Here is an 18,364-nt window from a genome sequence, read left to right as displayed (position 1 = left end):
TTTAAAATACAATCTTTACAAAGGTTAATGTATTTTGAAAGCTTAAAAGTATTGACTCCTATATCAACTCTCTCTCTAGTACTTTTTTTTTTTATTGAGAATACAAAGTATTATTTCTTTTTGTCACTAATAACAGAACACTTCCCATCCTGACTTAGAAGCTAATTCCTAAGTAGTTGTCTGAGGTACATAGATATCAAATGACATTTAAAAGCTGTTAGAATCTTGATTTGAATCCAGTTCTTTCTAATTATAAGCCCAATACATAATCCATTGTAACCCATTTCCTCTTAAAAAAAAAAATCATATTACATAATTACCACCAAATTTGAAAAGCTAAACATTAATATATATTTTATTTCTACAGATAATATACAGAAAATCATCATTTCAAGATTCCTTTCTACTAGAATTTCAGCTCATTATTACCAATTTCTTGGACTAGATGACTTGCAACTCTAAATATATGATCCTTTGATTTTAGGTGGGGAAAAAAAAAAAGAAAGCTCTAAAAAAGCTTTTAAGGTTCAGTAGCAGGGAGTCTCATCAATCACAAATGTTAGAAATTAGGTTGAATACTTGGATATTGCTGCTTAAAGCAATGAGCAGGAACCAGAGACTTTCTTCCACTCATTCCCACCATTTGTCTTGGAAATCCTGTCATCACAGACCAAAAAACTGGCATCTGGCAGCCAGTGTTATCTGTAGAACTACAGCACAGTCCTGGCCCGGTGGCCTTAGGGCCATTATCCCATCATTCCCACCTCAAGCAGTCCAGATCCAGATTCTTGAGGGACAAAGAGACAAAGGTCTCATCTTCTGGAGCTGCCTTAGGCTGATAAGGGGCACATGAGACTGAGAGAGGAGACATGACTTGAAATGGTGGCAGCAGCATCCAGGGTATGCTGAATGCCAGAATCAGGTTTCAGGTGATTTCAGATTGACAAAGTTGGAATTCATGGCTTGGAGTCTAGGAGAAACAACTCTCACGAGTAGATTAAAAATGCAGGGGCCAAATATGCAGGGAAAAAAAAAAGAATAAACAAAAGTGGAGTTAGTATAGAGATCACTAGGGACAGTAACCAGGAATCCCATCCAGAAGAAGACTGGAGGTGGGGAGGAGTTGAGGCTATCACGAATGTCTCACATAGAGATAAGCCTTTCCTGGAATAAATATCAAATAACATTTTCCCCAAATTCCTGTTTTTGTTTCCTCAAAGGGGTAGGAGCAATGGGTGGAACAGTGTGGCCCTATATGCAATGAAAAGAGTGCTCAGGTGGCCTAGGGTGAAAGCACCATAATGTTTGAAATGCATTGACCATTAGGTAAAAAGGAAGTCATTTAGAGATAATAATTAACCTTAAGTGATTATGATCACGTTTAACAAAAATTCTGAGTCTCCTCAGTATTACAAGAGAAAGCTTTTACCATTTAGTAAAGGTGTCAACAAGAACCAAAAGCAGTTTGAAACCCTTGCAAGGGGGCATATGTATAAAATCCATCTGCTAGTCCTCCCCTGGGTATGTACCCTTTCTCCAGATGGGCTTCAGTATGGGCAGGGAGAGGAGAGTTAAAAGCTCTTTCAGAATTTCTTTAAGCACAAACTGGGAAGACAGATCTGTTTACTTGTGACCAGTGAAAATAGGTTTCTCGAGGGTTGGAGAGCATTTATTTTCCAAATGAGTAGCTTGATGTAGGCCAAAGAGAATTTTCCATTGGCTGGCCTCTGGGATTAGAAGTTAGTTTGAACATGTTTAAAACTACCCAGAAGGAGAAAGAATGTAGTCCCTTTCTTTAGCAAGGACTTGTTCCTGGGAGCTATATGAGGGAGTGTAGAAGTCGTGAGTTGGGGAATTAAAAGTACCAGGTCAGAGGCAAATAGGCAGCACCATGGGAAGCATATATGCAAGCCTGTTCCTCTTGGCCTGAAGTGAATCCCTCTTTTGTTGTCCTTTACAAAACATAACAGAAACCTCTCTAGGTCCAGGGACAGCTTGCAGTGATTGTTTCCCTATATACTTAATAGGGGGAATTTTTGCCTGTCAAAAGTCCCCTTTATTTCCATATAGCCCCATGAACATGCAAAACATGAAAGGCATAAATTGGAGTCAGTGTAAATATTCACTCTCATTCTTCTCTCCAAATCTAAAGTTCTGGTGAGGGCAAAAATGCTCTGAACCTGGTGAGGAGTTAGAATCTCCAATAACTGGCCTAAGATTAGTTTAAGGGAGGCTTCCTTAATTAGAAAGACTATGGAAGCCACTGCTCTAAGCTGACAGGTTCACCCCAAAGACACCAAATTTATTTGAGAAGAAGTAAAAAACTGTAGGTAGGACTAAGGATGGGGGGAGGGGGGAGGTCAGTTTAGTTTTCAAGGTCTTAAAAAGCCTTGCCCTAATCAAGGCTTGAATAGAATCATAAGGGAGCTTGGCAATAATCAAAGTTAGGTATAAAATTCATGCCTAGGAAAATACAGTTCTTTAGTAAAGGAAGGTTCACACAGTGATAAGATTGCTTCCTTTCTACAATGAGCAAAAGGAAGGTGGGGGTTAATTCATGCTCAAATACTTAACAGGCTGATAGGCAAAGTGGGCCTTCAGACAAAGAAACTATAACTCCAGTAAGCCAGCAGTTTATGGCAGCAGTCAGAGAAAACTCCAGAGTTGGGCTGCAGAACAAGATATCTCCTACATAATTTCTCATTGTTCTGATTATAGAAATTTGATGTAAGAGAAAAAAAGCAGGGACATGATTATAATAATATCAATCTCAGCCTGAGAGCACATACAAGCATCCTTAACCAATTGTGCAGTAACAATTCTACCTCATAGCCAGACTCAAAAATAATCAGATAGGGAATAGAAATAGAGTTTGGAAAACTGAATCATTATGATCCCACCTTAAGCAGAGCCTAAGGTTGTTCTCCCAGTTCTTGTCCATATAAGGTATCTACCTGTGATAGTTCAGGTAGGCATCCCTCTGAGTAACTTATGGCATTTCTCTCAAATGGTGAATTATTGATAATGATCCATCAGGCAATCATACCCAGATTCAAAATTCAAAAGGATATCAGTTACAGTCCCAAGACATTTTATCTCTAATAGCAAATTCCACTAATTACAGCTTATGCCTAGTTACATTATTTTAAAAGTTTACCAGATTTTGTTTAATATATTTTTCTTTTTTTTTTTTTTTACTTGAGTTTAAACTCATCCTGGTGCAAAGGATCAACCATTAAAGAAGCTTATAGATTCTTAATAAATGCATTTCTTGTTTAGGAACTATACATCCTAAACAGTCTTATTTCTCAGGGCTGATAACCTTGCTTACCCTGATGATTTCAAGAAAACTGGCAAGATTACAAATTAAAGGGAGTTGATAGACACCCCAGAGAAGGAGCTAAGCTTCTTGTTTCCCACCCCAACTATTCTTAGTGTTTTCATGTGCTGTTTGATACTCCCCACTCTGTGAAGGGGGGGGGGGGAGATGCTGTTTACCCTTATACTTGGAGGGAACTCATAAAGATTTCACCTCATCTCTCTTTTTCCATACACAATAATTACTATTTTTGAGGTTGATCATGATGACAATAACTCCAAATAACTTAGTTGAAAATTTTAGAATTTTCCTAATAGCCAAAGAGTCTTAGTTGTAACTTCCTCTTAATTTTCTAGCAAAGGTGAAAATACCTAATTTCTTAGATTTCATTTAAAAAGCATTATAAAATGGGATTAACAAAGCTAAATAAATTTTTCACCTTCTTTTAATTGTTCAGTTCATTCTGTCCCCAAGCTTTTGCAGCTTTGGAAGTTCTCAAGGAGGATTTCTATTCCCTTAAATAAATTTTTCCTTGTTTTGGGGAAACAATTCTTATAATTGCGATAGAAAAGATTTTTAAACTGAATTATAATTCATGAGAGTCCCTAAATTCTAATTAAATGTTCCAAACAATGTGAATTGCCATTTGGTTATTTTCTACTTCATACAAACTATTTCTCTTTTTTGAGCCAAAATAGGATTAAGGTGCCAATGTATCTTTTTTTTTTTTTTACTGACAGGGGCCTAAGAAATCTGACTCTGGATAACTCAAAAACTTGTTTGTTGTTAGCATTTGTAAGATAGCAATTAACTGCTTTTTGTTTTCCTAAAGTTCCCAAACTCTTAAATCTTCTGTTAATATAGTCAGTCCAAAGAGATTACAATTTAGATGTTCCTTTAGTGGGCTTTGATTGGAGCTTCTTTAAAACTGCTTTTACTATAATATCTCAAATAACAAATTTTATTGAACTAAATGAGTATATTTTCTTTCTCTCTCTCTCATCCCTTTATCCACATATCCCTGCTGTAGTCAGGGAAGAAGGAAAGGGGGAAGGAGAAAGAGACCTTTTACTTTATGCACTATCCTCCTCATTTTAGGGAGGCCTTAATTTAGTTGAATTTGCTTCCAAATTACTTTGCACACACCCACAAATCATTGATCTTAATATTGGCATTGTATGTTAGTTACATATATTAAAAAAAAAAAAACCATAAAGTTGTCAAAGATGAAGCAATTATATCCAATAAACAAGTTAACATTCAGATAACTTTTTTTAGGCTGAGTACATTTGCAATCATGTGATCTTCACAACAACAATCATTATTATTTCTCTTTACAAATCAGAAAACTGGGCAGAGATAAAATAACGACTTAATATACTCACACACACACACATACACACAAGTGAATCAGAGAATGGTGGGCTGATCATGCTGAGTGGTGCCAGGGGCACTCGGATTATTTTCAGTCAGTTGCTAGACAGAATCTGCTAAAGCTGAAGTAGAATCTCCCTTTGATGGTAGTTTCAGGTACTGGGGCTCAGGGAATGCTAACCATGGAACTTGACCCTCACTCCATCCCCACTTCCTCAAGCTAGATTATGGAGATATTTAGGAAAGATTGTGTAGGGTCCTCACAACTATTGCTGCTTCCCCTATTTCTACAGGTAAGACACAATTTGTGTTTTCCTACAATTCTTTAGCATTCTTTTTTTCTTAATCTGATCTGAGATGAAAGTTTAGCAAACAGAAGAACTTGGGCTATATCAGTCTTGTTAGTAAGTCCCTATGCCTGAGATACACTCAAGATTGTTTGTTTATTTTTCTTTTTTATTCCCTTCTTTCAGAATGTGTAAATTCCTCGAACTATCCCAGTGTCTTGCAATCTTAAAATCACAAATTGTCAAACTCTTTAACCATTGCTCTCAAAACTTTGAAAATCTGCTAAGATGTGATTTTAGCATTTCTATAATTTTAATTAGCTAACTTTATTTCTATAATTCCCAGCTTGGCCAGAGCTTAGATCCATAGGAAAAAGTCAGGCTTTCTCCTCTTATAAAGTGGAAGTCAAGGGTATTAAGAAATAAGTTTTCTAACTGCAGCATAGAAATTTTTTTTTCTTTTTATCTTCTTGTTGGCTGTATTAAAAAAGATTTTAAATCTTTTCAGGTAACAAAATCTAGCTCACAGAACAGATGTGACACAGACATTCTTCACAAAGACACAGACACAGACAAAAATGACATGGAAGAGGACTGTCTTATCCTCACACAAAACAGAAATATCTTATTATTTCCTTTTTATCTTTCTCTTTCTACTTTGAAAATGCATATTTTAGATTTTTGCTACAAAGATTTGGTTTTGGGCAGCTCCTTCCCCATTTTTCCTGAAAGCTTCCCTTTTTTGGGAGGGGAGCTCCAATTTAATGACTTGTGATATGGGCCCATACTTCATGAAAAGGGATGCTAAGAGTCCAATCTCAAAGAAAGTTCAAGATAATTTCTCAACTGGCAACTGTCCTTACATCAGAACCCCTAGCCATCTCTCTGGGAAGTCACAAGATTCTGGAAAGGCCACCATAAACTGTGTGGGACAGGCTGCAAGACAATCCTACCCAAACTGACTATTTGGAGGAATCTCCAGATAGAAACAGAAAGCATTTGTTTGGTTCTTGCAAGAAGCTGGCCAACCATATAACTGGACAGTCTAGCATGGTGTGTGGCTTAATGCAAAAGTGGAAATTGGATTACATAGCACAAAAGATGTGGGTACACCCCCCCTACTATTATTATTATTATTATTTTTAATTCATTGAGTGGCCTGAAAAAGAAGTAACCATTGACCAATGATCAGCAATGCTGTTGTTGTTATCTGAAATTTTAAATTGAATTATTCATCATAGCAAGGTAATTTTTATTTTTAATTTATTTACTTATATCTCTTTTTGTTGAATTCATGTTTATGGATCACTTATTTACATTTAGTTTTGTACTTTCCACTTAAGCAAGATGGATAAAAGTTCCAAGGGATAGATTTTAGCCCAATATAGGAAAAAACTGCTCATCAATTAGATAGGATTTAAATAATCTCTCTGCTATTTACCACCTTTGTAAACTTGTACAAGATGCTTAACCTTCCTGTGCCCTACTTTCCTTATGTATACTAATGATGGCTAGCATTTACATTGCATTTTAAAGTATTCCAGATACATTACAAGATTGTCTGACTTTTATCCTAACAACAATTCTGGGGAATAGGTGATATTATACTTCTTTTATAAATGAGGAAAATGAGACAGACTGAAATTAAGTGAGTTGCCTAGGCCCACACAGATAGCAAAAGTCTGAGGCTGGGTCTGAACTCAAGTTCCAAATTTCAGACCTAATGTGCTCCCTGGCTGCCTCATGTATAAAATGGTTTCTGAAGCTCTTCTAGCTCTAAGCCTATGATGCGATATAAGCAAAATAATTACATTGAACAGTTCAGTGAAAAAAGCTTTGTGATTAGAAATATTGGTTGTGATCCTTACAACTTACTATGTGACTTAGGAATGGTCATTTAACCTTGACCTTCAGAGCTATTAATAACAGTCTGTTTCTATGTAGTTAGATTATCACCTTCCCATTAAAGGAAGGAACTTAATAAGCTCATGGAAATATCCAGAGTACCTGATGAATCAAAAATATAACCTTTGATTTCAAATCAATTTTTACTAATCCATTTGTGATTACCTTTATCTCACCATGAATATTTACCTGCTAGGTATATCCTTTCATATACTATTCCCACCACTGGAACACTGGGCCTAGAGTAGGGAAGCCCTGAGTTCAAACGTATCCTCAAATACTCAAAGCTCATGATTCTGTATGACTCAGTTTCCTATTCTGTTAAAAAAAAAACATTAATAATAATAGTACCCTGGTCATTGGAATCTAGTTTAAAATTTATGGCAATTTGGGTTGTCAGCTTTACCTCTAAATCCTAGAACCAAAATCAAGACTCTCAGGTAGCAAGGTAGACCAATAGCCATTGGCTGCTCATTGACTTGTATAATATTAAAAAGCCATTTCTAGTATAATGGCTAAAGAGTTAACCTTGAAGCTAGGAAGACCAACTGGGTCCAAGTCCTTCTGATACAAAGTGGGGGTATGTCCCTTGGATGAGTATTATGTAGTAACACAATAGGCAGCTTTCTTGAGACAGTTGAGTCTGTCTTAATCAGGACTTGTCCTGCCTTCCTGTGTAACAATGGAAACAGGATGGGTAATTGAAGTTCTGATTTTAGAAGTAGGTTAGACTTATTTAAGTTTCTATTCCACATAATTTTTACTTTTCTTTTTTTTTAATCTTGACTTATGATGTAATTCATGTAAAAGAAAACCTAATGAAGCTCATCCTCCAATCAATACTTGCACCAACTAATATTTGCAATTAAAGGCATAACTCTTCTTTTCCAAAAAGAAGAACAAAACAATTTATAGACACAAAATACTTTAAATCATTATTAAATAGAGAAATGCAGATTAAAAAACCTTGAGATGTCACTTTATACCTAGTAAATTGGCTAAAATAATAGAAGTACAAAATGACAAATGTTGGAGAGGATATGCAGAAATCAGGACACATTCCCTACTTGGTGGAATTGTGAACTGATTCAACCATTTTAAAGAGCAATTTGGAATTATTCCTAAAGAATTATTAAAATACTACTTGCAAACTTTGATCCAGCAATGACATTACTAGGTCTATTTCCAAAAATGATTAGGGAAAAAGGAAAATAGTCTATCTATTCTAAAATGTTTATAGTAGCAATCTTTGAGGTAGAAAAATACTAGAAATATTAGGGATGCCCATCAACAGGGAATGGCTGAACAAGTAGTGAAATATTATTATGATGTAATACTACTAAGTTATAAGAAATGATAAGGTTGTTGACTTTAGGAAAAACATAGAAAGACAAGAAATAAATGAAGAGTGAAATAAATTGAATCACATCAAAGACAGTGAAAACAATTTTGAAAGAATAAGTTACCTTTTCCATTATAAATACCCACTGATGAAGAGAAATATGTATTGAATAATTTTACATATATATGTACATACATATATATGCACAAATATGCATACAAATGCATATAAACCTCTACATACCCGCATATATAAACACAAGATAATTTGTTTATTTGAAGGGAATAGCAAGTTGTGCACAGTAGATTTGCACTCTCATAGACAGTCAATAAAAAAACCTGTATGATGTTATAGAAATGCTTGTTTTATTCCATAAATTTAAAAAAAAAATAAAAGAGCAAAATTGCATTTACCTTATATGAGCAACCATCATCAAAAGCTGGAAAAATACTATTCTGTTGTTTTGATAAAAATAAAGGATGATGTTTTTGAAATATAATATTCCAGACATGAGTTTTCTTTTGTTTTATTAATGCTCATTAATTCCATGTTTGTATTCTAATGCTTTTCAGGTTCCAGAGTATGAAACTTACAATTTTCAACTCCATAAGGACATTTGTGCATGATTTGCTAGGTGTGTTTTTAAGTGACTGTGGAAATGTCTGTTCAAATGAACACAGACAGATAGTCAAATAAAATAAAGAAATAAGCAAACTAAAGAATAAGCTTTTCCCAGAGCCAACATCAGAGGTAATCTGACTGACAAAGAGAAAATGTGAATTTCCACATTGAAAGGGCCCTAATGGGGAAAAAAATTGCCACAAATAAGTTCAGTAAAATTTATTGAATGTCACATTTGATAATGTTTTTTTGACTGCATTAGTGCTATTTATGTTTCTAGCTATGTTAAACTTTATTTTCAGAGATATTAAAAGGGATAGAGTACTGTGCTTAGAATGAGGAAGATCTAGGTTATATTCAACATAATGCTAGTTACAAGACCCTGGACAAGTAATTAACTTCTATGCCTCACATAACTATTTCAGACTTAGTCCCATAGAATTTACATCTGCCATCTGGATCTACCTTGATGGAGGCTCATACTTGGAATATCTTTAATTAAAGAAATCACAAATACTTCATATATTCTAATATTCTCATAATAGAATAGGTTAATAGGTTTAGGAATTCACTTTCTCTAAATTTCATCTTTCCCTATGAGACCAGTTTTAGGAGTGTTACTCAGCAATTCATCATGTTGTCAAACATACCTTATTTCTACCTACACTATATCTCTTATATACAGCCCTTTTTTTTCCCTCTGATACCATCACCATCCTGATCCAGGCCTTCAATAACTCATGGCTACACTATTGCATTATTGAGTTAGCATCCTGGATATGTCTCCCTCAGGTTTCTCTCACTTCAATACATCCTCCCCTTAGCTGTCAAAGTGATACACCCAAAACTTAAGTTTGAATATATCCCACTCTCCCCCTTTTCAATAAATGCCAGTGGCTCCCTTTGGTTTCCCAGGATGAAATATAAAAACTTGTTTGATTTTTAAAGACCTCCTTAAACCTGGCCCCTTCTTAGTTTTCCAATCTTCTTCTATTTTATCCTGCCCCTTCCAACAAATATACTGAAACACACACACACACACACACACACACACACACACACACACACACACAAACACACTCTACAATCCTGTAATATTGGTCTTCATACTGTTCCAAACAAACAGTGCTTCCTAACCCAAATATAAACATTTTCATTTGCTATCTATCCCTCATGCTTGGAATTCTCTTTCTCCTCATCTCTGTCTCATAACTATCCTGTCTTAAAATTGCATATAAAATATCACTTTTTAAGGAAAAAAAATTTCCTTGATTCTTCTAAAAATTAATGCCATCTGGATTATATCTAATTAAAAAATAAGGGATGAGAGAAGAATGTGATAGAGAAAAAAATAAAGGGGATGTACTGATGGGGTAAATTATCACATATAAAAGAGAAGGGAAAAAAGCTTTTACACTGAAGGGGAAGAGGGGGGAAAGAAGGGAAAGTGAAAGAATTAGAATTAATTCAAAAAGGGAATAACATGGATACTTAATTTGAGTATAGAAATGTATTTTAGTCTAGAGGATAGTAGAAGAATTGAGATGATAGAAAGGAGGGCAGATTGGAGGAGGTGACAGAAATAAGCAAAATACTTTTGAAGAGAAATGAGTGAAAGGAGAGAAATGATAGAATAAATGGGGGAAATAAAATTTTGCAAGAGTAATTGTGAAAAAAAAGGATTTATTCTAATGAAGCTTAATTTCTCAAATATATAAAACAGACAAATTTATATATTAAAAAAGAATCATTTCCCAATTGAAAAATGATCAAAAGATAGGAACAGTTTTCAGATGAAGTGATCATAGCTGTCTATAGCCATATGAAAAAATGCTCTAACTTATTATTGATTGGAAAAATTCAGATTAAAACAATTCTGAAGTACTGCTATATACCTATAGATTGGCTAACAGACCAGAAAATGAAAATGAAAATTGTTGGAGAGGATGTAAAAAAAAAAAAAAAATTCAACATTAATGCATTGTTAGTGAAGTTGTGGTCTTCTCCAACCATTCTATAGAGCAATTTGGAACTGTATCCATAAAACTATGTGTATTCATTGAGCTAGCAATACACACACACACACACACACACACACACACACACAAACACACACACACACACTCTACAATCCTGTAACATTGGTCTTCATACTGTTCCAAACAAACAGTGCTTCCTTTTTTTTTTTTTTTTAACTTTTTATTGACAGAACCCATGCCAGCGTAATTTTTTACAGCATTATCCCTTGCACTCACTTCTGTTCCGATTTTTCCCCTCCTTCTATCCCCTCCCCCAGATGGCAAGCAGTCCTTTACATGTTAAATAGGTTATAGTATATCCTAGAAACAATATATGTGTGCAGAACCGAACAGTTCTCTTGTTGCACAGAGAGAATTGGATTCAGAAGGTATAAATAACCCGAGAAGAAAAACAGAAATGCAAGCAGTTTATATTCATTTCCCAGTGTTCTTTCTTTGAGTGTAGCTGCTTCTGTCCATCCTTGATCAGTTGAAACTGAATTAGCTCTCTTTATCAAAGAGATCCACTTCCATCAGAATACATCCTCAAACAGTATTGTTGTTGAAGTATATAATGATCTCCTGGTTCTGCTCATTTCACTTAGCATCAGTTCATGTAAGTCTCACCAGTCCTCTCTCAAATAGTGCTTCCTAACCCAAATATAAACATTTTCACTTGCTATCTATCCCTCATGCTTGGAATCCTCTTTCTCCTCATCTCTGTCTCATAACTATCCTGTCTTAAAATTGCATACAAAATATCACTTGTTAGGGAAAAAAAAATTTTTTTCCATTCTAGTAATTGTGTATTCCCAAAGAGACAAAAACAAAAAAGGAAAGGGCCCTTTATGTTGAAAAATATTTATAGCAGCTCTTTTCGAGGGTCAAGGAATTGGAAACTGAAAAGATGCCCATCAATGAAGGAATGAATGAATAAATTATTGATGAAGCCAAATAGGCACTAGGAGTGGGAAACAGAAATAGATTTGAAAGAACAATAAATTGTAAAAAGAATATTATATAAAATAACAAAATAAAGATTCATGTTAAGACATAGAACAATCATGACAAGATCACAGATTAGAAAGTTTTGCTGTTTTTATGTGAATTAACAAGGGGAAAAATAAGTTCCTAATAGAATTTACAATTAACTGGAAAGAAGAAGCCATTATAGGGAAGATACTACGAGATACTCACTTCATAGCAGGGTTAGTCCTGAAAAGGAGATAGCAAGGAAGGGACTGCTATTTATTTACTTGAATTAGCTTCATAGACTCAAGCAGTTACAATGCAGAGTCACAAATGAATGAGTGGTTTGCATTTAGGAATACACAATTTAAAGTCTCAGGGAAGAAGAGGCAGGATCTATGAAGTAGAGGAACGAACAAGGGAGAAGTTGGGTAGTTCAGAGAGAAGTATCAAGGAGGAGCCAGGTGGAATCCACATGGCAAACCAGGTCTCAGGCCCGCCTAAGGATATGAAAATCAAGATGTTGATAAAGCAGTATGGACACTAAGGATCTCTTAATGACTGTACTAAAACAATGTGGGAAACTAAGTTCCCAGTATAAGCTTTTCCTGTGGAGGGGAGAGAATAATCTGGTTTCAGAATTCACATTAATTGTGATTATGATGGAATACTATTGTGCTATAAGAAATGAGGAACAGGATCCTCTCAGAAAAATATGGAAAGACCCACATGAACTGATGCAATGTGACAGTAATATTCTGAAATGATCAGCTGTGAAGGACATAACCATTCTCAGCAATGTATTCATCCAAGACAACTCTGAAGGATTTATGATGAAAGATGCTATCTGAATGTAGATTGTTGCAGCATGTTTTATTTATTTATTTATTTGGTTTTGATTGTTTTGAGGTTTTCTTGTTTTGTTTTGTTTTGTTTTTGTTTTTTGAAAGCAGTGGGAGTGGAAGTGGGAGGTATCTGTTTTCCTTCACAACGTGACTATTAGGGAAATATATTGAATGACAACACATGTATAATCTATATTGAATTACTTTCATTTTCAATGAGGGGATGGGAGGTGGTGGGGAAGAAAAAGGAAAAGAATATGGAATAACAAAGTTTTAAAAATGAATATAAAAGGGGCAGCTGGATGATGCAGTGAATAAAGTACTAGCCCTGGAGTCAGGAGGATCTGAGTTCAAATGTGGCCTCAAATACTTAACACTTCCTAGCTGTGTGATCATGAGTAATTTATTTAACTCAAATTGTCTTTCAAAAAATGGATTTTACATGTAATTTGGGAAAGATTAATTTTTTTTCTAAAAAGCTAATGCCTTCCTTGTGTTGATTATCAATTTTTTTATTATATCTTATTTTTATGCATATACAAAATGTTTTGATTTTAGTCTCTTTCAGACTGTGAGCTCCTAGACAGGAGGTTTTGTCTTTTATATCTTTTTCATCCCTAACACTTAGTTTAGTTGCTGACACATAACAGGCATTTAATAAATGCTTCCTGTTTGAAGATGGATACGCTAACTAGAAAGGTTTTTTTTTTTTTTTTTTTTTTGGTCCAAAGCTAGAATGTGGAAAAAAATGCTGCTCGGTACCATGCATTTGCAAGTTATCTCTGCAGAAACTGAGTAGCCATAGAATCTTAGTTTGTGTGTTGTGCGTGCGTGCGTGCGTGTGTGTGTGTGTGTGTGTGTGTGTGTGTGTGTTGGGAGGTGTAAAGTAGAAAAAGATTGAAAAAGCAGGAAAGGGCCAGGTCTAAGGAAAGCTTTAAAAATCAAAGAGGTTTTTTATATTTCATCTTGGGAACCAAAGAGAATCACTGGAGTTTATGGTGGGAGTGGAGGGGAAAGCATATTCAAATCTGAGCTTTGGTGGTATCACTTTGACAGCTAACAGGAGAATATACTAAAGTGAGAAGAGACTTGAGGAAGAGTTATTCAGAATACTAAATTAATAGAGCAATCGTCTAAGCATGAGTTAATGGATGCTAGCATCCAAGTGGTAATGATGTTGTAAGAAAAAAAGGGATGTATATAAGAGATATTGTGTAGATAGAAACAAGAGGATTTGACAACAGGATAAATTTCTGAGTAACTCTCCTAAAACTGAGCTCATAGGGAAAGGTGAAATTTAGAGAAAGCTAGTCTTTTTAAATGCATTACCTTATTCTAAGCCTCAGTTATTCAATGTTTTTCAATGAAATTCTGTTAGTATATTTCCTTGATGTGCCTTGGCTATTCTTAAAAACTACTTGGAAAGTGCTACATTCATTTATTTTTGAAAAAATGCATTCCAAACTGATTGAAACTCTTTCCTTTTAAAAGGTGATATACCTAATATTCTTTCAGAAAAAAAATCATATAATTATGAAAACATTTTAAAATATCTGTTTACAAAGTAATTTCTTTTGAAAAACAAGAATGTTTACTTTTATTGCTCCTTGTTATACCCAAATTTTTACAATGAAGGGAAAGATTATATATGTTTATTTTTTCCCAAATACATACAAATGTATATATACTACAAAACACATCTCTCATACCCAAATGTCATCAAAAATTCTTCTTAAAGAAAAACACATAATTTATATTTAACTTCTATAGTTACACTCTATTATAAATGCATCTATTATAAATTTTTCCAAGAAATAAGAATAGAACTTTTATAGCAATATAACAATGTTTCATGGTCACTCTTTATCTTAAAAATGTTTTTAAAAAAAGTGCTATGGAAAGGTATTAAATGTTATAAAAATTAACCATACCAAGGACACTTCATAGTACTTTGTTGTACACATAATACAATATTTGAATAAGATGTCAACAGTCAGCAAACATAACAGTTTTTCAGCTAGTCACATTTCTGGGTACATCTTCAATTTATGCAACATAAAAACAACAATGAAAAATAATTTATCTCTGATTTCTTTACAACATAAAGTTTTCAATATAAATCCATGTTCTTTTTTTTTTTTCTTTTTTAATGTTTATTAATGTAAAGGATCAACATAATAGCCTCTGGGGTTGCACAATCTCTACTTGGGGTCCAATTGACCAAGGAACACAACTCAGTTAAGTCTTTCACAAAAAAAAACAACTGGTTAGATCTGGTAGAATTGTGAGTAAAGGAATTATACCCCTCATGGTTAAGAAACTTTGTGACTAATTACATAGAAAAAAAAAATTTGAGGAAAAAAAATAAACTAGTACAGGTAGAGCCAAAATGACAAGAAAAAAGGGACTTGCTTGAATCCTTCCTCAAATCCTTCAAAACATCTTTTAAAATGTCCTAAAACAAGGTCTGGAGTGGAAGAACCCACAAAAGGAGGGGATAAAACAAATTTATAGTCCATGTCAACTTAGAAGGTTGTCAGGAAAGGTCTGTCATGACACAGTAAGTCTTGGGAGTAACTAAAACAACAGTAGGAGTGGCTGCTTTTGGATCTCTCAGGCTACAGATAGTAAAGGGTAAAATAATTAGTCAGAAGGATATCACAGGAGTCTTTTCTGGAGTGTGGGCAGAACTCTGTTGCTTTGTTCATATCCTGACACACCTTCAGATCCTGGATGCAGTTCTAGGTGGCAGTCCCAGGGCAAAGCAGAGCACTAGTACCCCGGAACTTGTGGACACAATGGAGTGTAGACCTTTCTCTCAGTTCCAAAGCAGAAAAGAATATTTGTGGTCACCAATAGACCACAGAGTGAGCCAGCAAAGTGAATAAAGCATATCACCTTGGAAAACTGAAAACATGTTCCCTAGAAGTATCTCTGAAAATAGATTCACAAAACCCTGGAAACTTGGGACAATGCTCTTTAATTTTGGAAGATAAACCCCATTTTAGCAAAGAATTAAACGTCAAATAATAAGCTGGAAAAATGATCAAAAAAGAAAACAATTCTGACCATAAAAATTACTATGATGACAAAGAAGATCAAAACAGATTCTCAAAGGAGGAAAACAATGTCAAAACTCCTACATCCAAAGACTGACTCCAAAGAAAAAATGTAAATTAGTCTCAGGTCATGGAAGAACTCAAAAAAGGATTTTATAAATCATGATAGATAAGAAGAAAAATTGGAATGAGAAATAAGAAATAAATGAAGGGAAAAAAATCATGAAAAAAGTCAGCAGCTTGATAAAAGAGACACAAGAAAATGATTTTATGGTGATGGAAATGGAGGGGTGTCAGGGAATGCTTGAACCTGGTTTCTCATTGAAATTGACTCATAGAAGTAATTATATACACAGTTAGTTGGATATAGAAATCTATTTTAACCTACAGGAAAATAGGAAGAGAAAAGGATAATAGAAGGGGATTAGATGATGGAAGGGAGGACATTTTTGAAAAGGTACAGGATGAAAGACAAGAGGATAGACTGAACATGGGAGAAATAGGATGGAGGGAAATATATTTAGCAATCAATTCAATATATAAATATACAACATTGATATATCACTAATTTGTAAAACTCTTGTTGATTTATTACTTTTTACACATACATACATATATGTATGTATATATATATATGACAATATATTGTGAGTAGAATTAAAATATATATTGGCAAAATACCACAATGTTTGGCCTACAGTATCTTGTTCTTATCAGTGCTACAATCAACTGAGCTAGTTATTCGTAATATTAATTTGACCATCAATCACTTTTTTTTTTTTACTATTTCTGACCTACAATTCTGCACATAACATATTAAAACTTTCTATAAAAATATCAGAATGTCATATTGCATTAATTATGGTCTTTCAGCATTATGCTATATCCATGTATAATCCAATGGAGTGAAGATATAGGAATTATAGTGAGAGGGAAAAGCAAAAGGGAACTAAATTATTTTTTTCATATTACATTTTAGCTCTTTTGCAGTTTCCTTGAATTTATATTGGTTATCCTAAGAAATCACAGGCTCAGTCAATTTGGAATTCACTAGAAAAACGTTTTAAGTAAAAAACTCACATATCAGAGATTAATGTATTAGAAAGATACAAAAGTCCTTTTTTGTTTGTTCATTTTTTTTTTTTTTGAGAGAAAAACGAGGATGACTACATCTTCTGAGTAAAAGCTCCTTAAAATAATTGCAGTAGACTTCCACTGAGGAACTTCTCTGCAAAAATGTACTGCAGAAATTTGATTTCTACTTAGGTTTCTCTTTTAAGCCCTTCTGAACCTAAGTAAGTCTCTTTCTGGTGGAGTACCTGGAAAAATCTCTCCCTGGTGGGAGTAATTGGCAAATTCCCTTACAAGAAGCCATTTTGCCACCTGTGGAGAGTTTCTATTCTCTAATGAGCTCTCTTTACTGTAAAACACTGCATTGGAAACACCCTCCTTATCCCTCTACCAGCCAAGAAAGGAAGAATTCCTTTACCTTGAGAAATCCCTTCAGGATAATCTACATGGGAAATGTAGGTACTAGGCTGTAATGAAAAAGACCTGTTTGCAAATTCAGTCTCAGATTTAACCCAAGACAGGGATTTTCCAAGTTAAATTGTGGCATTGAGTTTTTGTTTTCGAAAGAACTTTAGTTTAAACTAATGTCTGCTCTGTTCAAAGCCTAGAAGAGTAAAGGGTGTAGTTTTAAAACTGCTCTCTGGGTCTTAACTCTCTCAAACCACACAGTGAGAGGTAGGAAGGAAAAGCCTTTCTAACAAACTGCTCATTTTCTGAACTCTGTCTCTTTTCGTTATCGTTTTTCAGACATAGCAATACCTTTATTTTTATAGTTGAAGAAAATAACATGTCATGATAAAATTACTTCTTTGCCTACTAGTGATAAATAGCTTTTTCTCTATGGAAGATTCATTTGCTATCATACGTTCAAAGTTTTCTTAATATAATGGAAGAGCCTTCTTATACTGTGGTCTTTTCCTCTTGTCAGGTCCTGTTGATGAGGTTTAGATTTGGGGTACCCAAATAGATAGATTTGGGAGTTTATCATTTCTTATAGTATAGTAGTTTTTATTTTATTTTATTTTTAAATCATGGTCATATACCACAGCTTGTTTAGCCACTCTTTAATTTATAGGCATCCCCACAATTTCTAGTTCTTTGCTACCACAAAGAGAATTTCTATCAATATTTTAGAAGACATGGATTCTTTTCTTTTTACCATAATCATCTTGAGAAATAAACATAATAGTAGTACCCATGAGGTCTGAGTAACTAAGGTAGGCATTAGCAGAGAAAGCCAAAAGCACCAATAGGATTATAATACTCCCTCAGGCAAGCAGGGAAGGCACCAATGGGATCTTCTCAGCCTCAAGTGAGCTTTTTGTTCTTAAGTAGATCTTTTGTTTAAATTGACTTTCCATTACAATCCCACCCCAGGTGAGGATCTCTGGAAACTCCACCTTTACTTACCAAAAAGAAAGCCAAGTTAATGTCAACCTTCTTCTGCCATAATTGTATTTCCCCTAAAAAAATCTTTCCTAACTCTTTTTTAGGACTATAATGCCTTGAGGATACTCTTGTCTCATGGTACCCTTCTCCTTATTATATCGAATT

The sequence above is a fragment of the Antechinus flavipes genome, chromosome 6 (genome assembly GCF_016432865.1).
Source record: "Antechinus flavipes isolate AdamAnt ecotype Samford, QLD, Australia chromosome 6, AdamAnt_v2, whole genome shotgun sequence".
Lineage (NCBI taxonomy): Eukaryota > Metazoa > Chordata > Mammalia > Dasyuromorphia > Dasyuridae > Antechinus > Antechinus flavipes.
Note: the sequence above shows the minus strand (reverse complement) of the source record.